Consider the following 8,876-nt stretch of genomic DNA (forward strand, 5'->3'; position numbering starts at 1 on the left):
CCTTGCAGCTCACGTACCCGTGTCCGCAGTGCTGAGGTAGGTTGTCCATCCCACCTCCTCATGTCCTCTCTGTGGTCACGCAGGTAAAACCATAGGGTGCCTCGTTGTGTGTACCCCCTATACTCTTCCTCTTGAGTAGGGAAACGCCTGCTCCTAATAGCTGAGATGCTGGCCTGTACAGGTGGGGAGTAGGACATACTCTCTTCAAGTTGCTGGACCTTCTGGGACAGTTTCTCCACAGCTGAAACGAGGGGGGAAGATAGGCTTTCTTCATATTGACGGAGTCATCCAGCCACCTCATTCACCGTTGGTCCCTCTTCACCTCTCCATTCCATCACTGCCAAGGAGTTGGCATATGATGATGGTGCGCTCCGTACAAACTTCTGCCATATGGGCCTTGTGCACTGGACTTCATCAGGATCTGTGGGTAACTGCGCATTATCTGGGTCGAATTAAATCATCTCTCATACGGCTAATTCCCTTAGGTACTGGATACCTTTTTCCATGGTGGTCCACTTGCTTGGACGACATACAACATCTTCACTGAAAGGATACCTTTCCCTTACACCTGCCAGGAGTCTCCTCCAGAGGCTGAGGGCTTGTGTCTTTTTCCCAATTGCCTTGTCAATGCCTGCCTCCCTAGACAAGGATCCCAGCTGCTTAGCTTCCCTGCCCTCTAATTCCAAGCTACTGGCCCCGTTATCCCAGCATCGGAGCAGCCAGGTGACAATGTGCTCACCAGGAAGTCGACTGAAATCTTTTCGCATATCTCGCAGCTCACTCAGGGATAGGGATCGGGTTATTACCTCTGGTTCTGTCTCTTCCTCCTGTTCCTTTGATGGCCCTGGTTCATCATCATCCTTTACTATGCGAACTGATTTCTTGATGTATTTCTTCTTCTGTATAGGAGCAACTGATACTGGCACAGGTTGGTTGTCCGGTTCAGCTGCAGAGCCTGCCACTGGGGTTTGAGTGGCTGCATTGCCTGTCACCAGGGTTTGAGTAGCCACAGTGCCTGCCACTGGAGTTAGAGTAGCCTCATTGTCTGCCACCGGAGTTGGAGTAGGCATAGTGCCTGCCACTGGAGTTGGAGTAGGCTCCTTGTCTGCCACCGGGGTTGGAGTAGGCTCCTTGTCTGCTGGTCTGGCTTTCCCCTCTTTCCCCTGAGGGTCCTGCATAGTACTGAGCAGTGTTTGGTAGATACTGGCCAGGGCCCAACACAGTGCCATAAGTTGTGCCTCTCTGGAATAGCCACAGCATTTTCCTTTGAAATATTCTATTACTTTATCAGGGTCCTGTAGTTGTTCAAGGGTGAAGTCCCAAACCATTGGAGGTGAGAAGTTCTCTAGATACCTGCCCATGTTCTCCCACATCCCATGCCGCCCCTGACTATCTGGCCTTGGGACAGATTTCTGAGTGGTAGTCTTAAACAGCTGTTTTACCCTAAAAAAAACTTGAAAAACATTCAGGAGACATAGCAATAGGAACACGCTGGTTTGAGCATCCCAAGGATATTCAAAATTCTCAAGAGGTGTTATACCTGGCCCAAAGGAGAAAAAGGAGGCAAAAGAGCTAGGGAAAGTATCTCCCCCTGTTTCTCCCATAGATTGGGTGTGATTATTGATAACTTCTGAGAGACGGTAACCAAGGTATGGACAGGACAGCAATACTGCATAGAAACCCCAACAAAGCCACTTGAATAGTGATGTTGCCATATCATAAGCTGATATTGCACAGGACAGCAAAATGATAGTCCTGATCCCTCTCCCTGAGATAACAAACAGCATCACAGGGAGTACATACAGCATATAAGAATTTACATAACACAGCCATGTAAACAAATGAAGCAACATTGTAACCGGCAACTATTTAACTAATAGGAGAAATACATATAAGAAATCTGTTTTAACAAGCTCTGGTCAGATCTGTCGTTATTACAACCCTTCGAGCCCCACGTTGGGCGCCAAAAAGGACTGTCGTGGTTTGGCCTCAGCCAGCAACAAAGAACCACGCAGCCGCTCACTCGACTCCCACAGCTGTGGGAAAAATCAGCAGAAAAGGGCAAAACTCGTGGGTTGAAATATTATAATTTAACAGAACAGACAAAGGGAAAAAGAAAGAAAAGAAAGAAAAAGAATAACACCGGTAAAGGAATACAAGAACGCGATTACAGTACCGCTGCGAAGCGCACCGACCGGACCCGCACCGCCACTACCCGTCCCCGAGCAGCAACCGACTCCCCCGCCCCGACTAGCTCCTTTTATAGCGGGGCATGGGTCGCGGGGCATGGGTCATGTGGTATGGAATACCTGCCTCCCCTGCCGGCTCCTTGGAAATTAACCTCATCCTTGCCGGAACCAGGACACCTGCCCATTACGACAAGGACCAGTTCAAGCCAGACAGCTTGGGAGAGATTTCTGAGGGAGATCCAGGAGAAGACCCTTTTAGAGTAGATCCAGGAGAGGGTCCTTCAAGACCAGACAAAGGAAAGAGACCTTTTAAAACAGACAAAGGCGAGAGTCCTTCTAGAGCAGATCCTGGAGAGGGTCCTTCTCAGGCAGCCTCACCACAGGAGAAGTCAGATGTAGAGGTAATTGTTAAATCCTTCTCTATGAAAGATCTGAGAAATATTAGGAAGGACTTTAGTCGTCATGAAGGTGAAACACTTATCTCCTGGTTGCTCCGATGCTGGGATAGTGGGGCAGATAACATAGACTTAGATGGCAGAGAAGCTAGGCAATTGGGAAACCTGGCCAAGGATGGAGGTATTGATAAAGGGATTGGGAGAAAGACAAACACAGTCAGTCTCTGGAGGCGACTGGTGTCAGCCATAAAGCGCAGGTATCCCTTTAAGGACAATATCAAATGCCATCTGAGTAAATGGACCAACATGGAAAAAGGTATTAAGTACCTGAGAGAACTGGCTGTGCGAAAGGTGATTTATAGTGATGGGCAAGTGATTGCAGACCCTGATGAAATGCCATGCAAACGATCTATGCTAAAAAAGTTTGTACAAAGTGCACCATCAACATATTTCCACACATTGTCAACAATGGTCTGGGGAGGATCTGATACTGACACACCAACTGTAAATGAAGTGGTTAATAAGGTACGACAGTATGAAGACAGTCTCTCTCGTCCCTTCTGTGTGGCAGCCATGGAAAAGCTGACTGTGACCACCGAGAAAATGACTGAGAAAACAGAGCAAATGACCCAGAAAAGAGTTGAGCAAACAGATAAACTGTTTGATAAACTAACCAAGGTGGAGGAAAAACTCCATTCTTTCCCTGCACAGACCCATGTTGCAGCTGCTAAGAAAAAATGCCTCCTCAAGAGAAAAAACACTCTCCGACTCAAGACCAATCCAACCCATTCCAAGATTTGCTGTGTCTTTGCCTCTGCAACTATGGAGAGAATATGAGGAAGTGGGATGGAGAACATATCTCAGCCCTACAGGCACGGGTGCTTGAGTTGCTACGTAAAGCAGAGAGAAGAAAGGATTCTTACAGGAGGAAGGCTGCTTCGACCTATGGTAGGCGATCCTATGGACCAGGTAGGAACCGATCTGATAATCGTAGGTACTACGGTCAACGTTAGAGGTGCCCTGCCTCCAGCCAGGAGGAGGAGAGGGACAACCGAATTTATTGGACTGTGAGGCCGACGGGAGCCTAACTGGGAATAAATGGGAGAAACACCCCATTGTCACTGGTCCAGATGCTCTGTGCATCCTTGGCACAGACTATCTCAAGAGAGGGTATTTTAAGGACCCAAAAGGGTATCGGTGGGCTTTTGGTACAGCAGCTGTAGAGACTGAGGATGTTACACAGCTGTCTAGCTTACCCGGTCTTTCAGATGACCCTTCTGTTGTGGGACTGCTGAGGGTTGAAGATCAGCAGGTGCCAATTGCTACTGCCACGGTGCATCGACAACAGTATCGCACCAACCAAGACTCCCTGATTCCCATCCATAACCTGATTCGATGGCTAGAGAGCCAAGGAGTGGTCAGCAAAACTCCCTCACCCTTTAACAGCCCTATATGGCCAGTGCGAAAGTCTGATGGGGACTGGAGATTAACAGTAGACTATTGTGGCCTGAATGAAGTCACACCACCACCGAGTGCTGCTGTGCCAGACATGCTACAACTTCAGTATGAACTGGAGTCAAAGGCAGCCCAATGGTATGCTACAATTGACATCGCTAATGCCTTTTTCTCTATTCCTTTAGCAGCAGAGTGCAGGCCACAGTTTGCTTTCACCTGGAGGGATGTCCAGTACACCTGGAATCGACTGCCCCAGGGGTGGAAACACAGCCCTACTGTTTGCCATGGACTGATCCAGACTGCACTGGAGAAGGGTGGAGCTCCAGAACACCTACGATACATCGATGACATCATTGTGTGGGATAATTCAGCGGAAGAAGTTTTCCACAAAGGTAGGAAAATAATTAAGATTCTTCCAAAAGCAGGTTTTGCCGTTAAAAGAGGTAAGGTCAAGGGACCTGCACAAGAAATTGTTTTTGGGAATTAAGTGGCAAGATGGCCGTCGCCAGATCCCAATGGATATGATTAACAGAATAACATCTATGTCCCCACCTACTAACAAAAAGGAAATACAAGCCTTTTTAGGTGTTGTGGGTTTCTGGAGAATGCACATTCCAGGTTATAGCCAGATTGTGAAACCTCTCTATGAAGTGACTTGAAAGAAAATTGAGTTTATGCGGGGCCCTGAGCAACGACGAGCCTTTGAGCAAATTAAACAAGAGATTGTGCATGCAGTAGCCCTTGGACCAGTCCGATCAGGATGGGACATTAAAAGTGTGCTCTACACCGCAGCTGGGTACAATGGGCCTACTTGGAGCCTCTGGCAGAAAGCACCAGGGTAGACTCGAGGTCGACCCCTAGGATTCTGGAGCCGAGGATATAAAGGCTCCGAGGCCCACTATACTCCAGCTGAGAAAGAAATCTTGGCAGCATATGAAGGAGTTAGAGCTGCTTCAGAAGTAATTGATACTGAGGCACAGCTCCTCCTGGTGCCCTGATCACCAGTACCGGGCTGGATGTTCAAGGGTAAAGTTCCTTCTCCTCATCATGCCAGGGATGCTACCTGGAGTAAGTGGGTTGCCTTAATCACACAGCGAGCTCAAATAGGAAACCCAAATCACCCAGGAATCGTAGAAGTGATCACAAATTGGCCCAAAGGCAAAGACTTTGGGATGCCACCAGAGGAGGTGGTGACACGTGCTGAGGAAGCTCCACCATATAATGAACTCTCAGATAATGAGAAACAGTATGCTCTGTTTACTGATGGATCTTGTCGTATTGTAGGAAAACAATGAAGGCGGAAATCTACTGTGTGGAGTCCTACACGATGAGTCGCAGAAGCTGCTGAAGGACAAGGTGAACCGACTCAGTTCGGAGAGGTAAAAGCCATCCAGCTGGCGTTAGATGTTGCTGAACGAGAAAAGTGGCCAATACTCTATCTCTATACTGACTCATGGATGGTGGCAAATGCTCTGTGGGGGTGGTTAAAACAGTGGAAGCAGAGCAACTGGCAGCGCAGAGGTAAACCCATCTGGGCTGCTGAGCTGTGGCAAGACATTGCTGACCGGCTAGCGAACCTAGTCGTAAAGGTACGTCACATAGATGCCAATGTATCCATGAGTCGGGCCACTGAGGAACATCAAAACAATCAGCAAGCGGATCAGGCTGCTAAAATTTTCCAGACAGACTTGGACTGGGAACATCAAGGTGAACTATTCTTAGCTCGGTGGGCCCATAACACTTCAGGTCATCAAGGAAGGGATGCAACTTATAAATGGGCCCGTGACCAAGGGGTGGATTTAACCATGGACGCTATTGCACAGGTTATCCACGACTGTGAAACATGTGCCGAAATCAAGCAAGCTAAACGGTTAAAATCTTTGTGGTATGGGGGACGATGACTAAAATATAAGTATGGGGGAGCTTGGCAAATTGATTACATCACACTCCCTCAAACTCACCAGGGTAAGCGCTATGTGCTTACAACGGTGGAAGCAAGCACCGGATGGTTGGAAACCTATGCCGTACCCCATGCCACTGCCCAAAATAACATCCTGGGCCTTGAAAAGCAAGTCTTGTGGCGACATGGCACTCCGGGAAGAATTGAGTCAGACAATGGGACTCATTTTAAAAACAATCTTATAAGTAATTGGGCAAAAGAACATGGCATTGAGTGGATATCTCATATCCCCTATCATGCACCAGCTTCTGGGAAGGCTGAGCGATACAATGGACTGTTAAAAACCACCCTAAAAGCTATAGGAGGTGGAACCTTTAAAAATTGGGACAAGCATTTAGAGCAAGCCACCTGGTTAGTTAACACCAGGGGATCCATCAATCGAGCTGGTCCTGCTCAATCAGACCTTTTACATACTGTAGAAAGGGATAAAGTCCCTGTGGTGCATGAAAGGAATTTGTTAGGGAAAGCTTTTTGGGCTTTTCCTGCTTCAGGCAAAAGCAAACACATTCGTGGGACTTTTTTTGCTCAAGGACCCGGATGTACTTGGTGGGTGATGCTGAAGGATGGAGAAGTTCAATGTGTACCTCAAGGGAATTTAACCCTTGGTGAGAATACTCAATCCTGAGCTGTATGATGCTGATCGCTACATAATACTAACAGTGTTCAATAAATGTTTTTCAGGATAATACAGTGGCAATAAAACCTGAGCTAGCTTCATCAAGTGGTGTCCAGCAAGCTCTTCAAGATGAACGTGCTACCCATGGGCACAAACCAGAATGAATTTCGTACCATCTTTCCGGCCCTGAGATGAGATCCTGCAATCATGAACTAAATGGACTTAAACTTTTGTATATAAACATAAACTGTAGATGAGTGACTTGCATGTATCCATATCATATATATAATTTATGTGTGTGTACATTTGATATATAAAAGTAATAGTACTCTGAGCAAGATGCAAATGGTATGAAATAAGGGGTGGAATGTCCTGGTTTGAGGGAAAACAGAACCAATTTTGTTCAGTAACTTCGCTTCTTAGCTAGGCCTCTTCTAACTACTGAAATTAACTGCATATTGTGCAGACAGTGTTCACTCTCTCAGAGTGATAAGACTTATTTTTATTGTTGATGCACAGGCATGGTATGCAGAGAGGCTCCTGCTTATACTTATTGCTATAACACCCAAGGCCAACCAACTCTGTTATTTGCCCCGTTGGAGGGTCAGAAGCGGAAAAGCATAGTGGGGTCCCACCTACGGGAAGGAGAGGACAGGACAGGACAGGTGACCCAAAACTGACCAACAGGGTATTCCATCCCATCTGCCTCATGCTCAGTATAAAAGCTGAGGGATCAAAGGGTCAGCCCTCTTCCTTCAATGGCTGACATCTGAGGAGGACTCTGTCTGCCTGTGATCCCAATCCTGAATGGAGATCCAGAATCCAGTTCCCGTCCGTCACTGAGTCCAGCCTGGGACTGCCCCAGTGCCAGCTAGTGTCGTGATTGTCATCTCGGGAGCTTGATATAGTTTTGTATATATTTTTCATTATTTCTTTTTATTTTATTATTAATATGTCATTAAAGTAGTTTAGTTCCTTCTAAACTCATAAGTCTCTTTTTCCTCCTCTGCCTCTCTCTTTTAAGAGGGGTAGAGGGGAGCATCTGTGGGTCTCATCTGGGGTCCCTCAGGTCCCCAGTAGTGGATTTTGGCCTAAACCACGACAGAGCAACATGAGAGATCATTCAACAATAGCAGTGAACTCACTGATAATGGGGATTTTCTGTCCTGGTCAATCCAGACACCTTTAGCATCTCCTTAATAATTTTACTTTCATTTTTTTGGAACATCATTTCTTTACAAGTGTGCCTGCTTTATCGAAATATTACACATAGCCTAGCCTTTCTGTTTTCAGGTTGTATCTATAAATGACTATTTCATTTATGTTTTCAATCAATTCATACATTATTCATATTAGGAACGCTTTAGAGCTCAAACTGATCCAGAATTCTACAAAGTATAAACCTCCATGTAAAACTCAATCTCAGGAACTGTGTCAGCTGCCTCTAAAAAGTAAAATAACAGAGACATTGAGACTGCGAGCCACCCCTCGCAGAGCAATGCTTCTCTTTCCAAGTGCATGACTACTTCCTTTAAACTTAAATCTAAACTTGCATTTTGTAGAAATGTTCACATATAGTTAAGTAAGGTCACATTCATAATCACTTCACGTGCAGCCAGCCAAAGATAATACTTTTATTCTGTGACAATTCTCCCTCACCATTAATGATTGTTTATATTATCAATGAAAAAGTTGTTGTTTCACTTACTGTGCCATGTTGGATATAGCTGGCAGTGGCGACTTTTCTGATATAAGGTCAATGTCATCAGTGAAGCTGTTGGCTCATGACCTTTCTTGGGTATTTCCTTCTGAACATCTTTTCACTGCACAAATAATTCAAAAAAATCGTAATACATTAGGGAGACAACATATACAAGCTTTTTCCGTTGCTTAAGATACTGTGCATTAGATTAAAGGAATGGTTCTAATATGAGACATGGTTTTCTTTTTTGTCAGAGTCTGTGAAGTTGATGATTATAACATATGCCATACAAATATATATATATGCATATACCTAGTTCATATACAAAGGAACCTCTTACAGGAAAGTCTTGTCATCTTGAGGACTGTCTCCCTGTAAGCAGAAATTCACCCTACCCACAATTTCAACGTGGTCATGGTGATAGAATTCTTCAGTTAATACTATTTGATATGTATACTTTAATTTCTCTAAACCCCTTCTTTAAAATTTTACTGCTATTATCATATAAACAGCAGTTTTGTTTCAAGCATTTTATTTGGTTACTATATTCACCAGTGTT

The 8,876-nt window shown here is 45.5% G+C and overlaps 1 pseudogene across 1 annotated transcript in view; it reads right to left on the reverse strand.

Annotated features, from left to right (window-relative positions):
- Positions 1-8,673, reverse strand: part of LOC309670752 (potassium voltage-gated channel subfamily KQT member 1-like) — a 438,140-nt pseudogene extending 429,467 nt beyond the window's left edge. The window contains exons 1-2 of the transcript in view: positions 8,658-8,673; positions 8,324-8,438 (exon numbers count right to left, since the gene is read on the reverse strand). The product of the transcript in view is annotated as a potassium voltage-gated channel subfamily KQT member 1-like (transcript). The remainder of the gene's footprint in view (positions 1-8,323; positions 8,439-8,657) is intronic.
- Positions 8,674-8,876: the final 203 nt, after the last annotated feature.

This window comes from Vanellus vanellus (assembly GCF_965231255.1).
Source record: "Vanellus vanellus genome assembly, chromosome: 1".
Taxonomy (NCBI): domain Eukaryota; kingdom Metazoa; phylum Chordata; class Aves; order Charadriiformes; family Charadriidae; genus Vanellus; species Vanellus vanellus.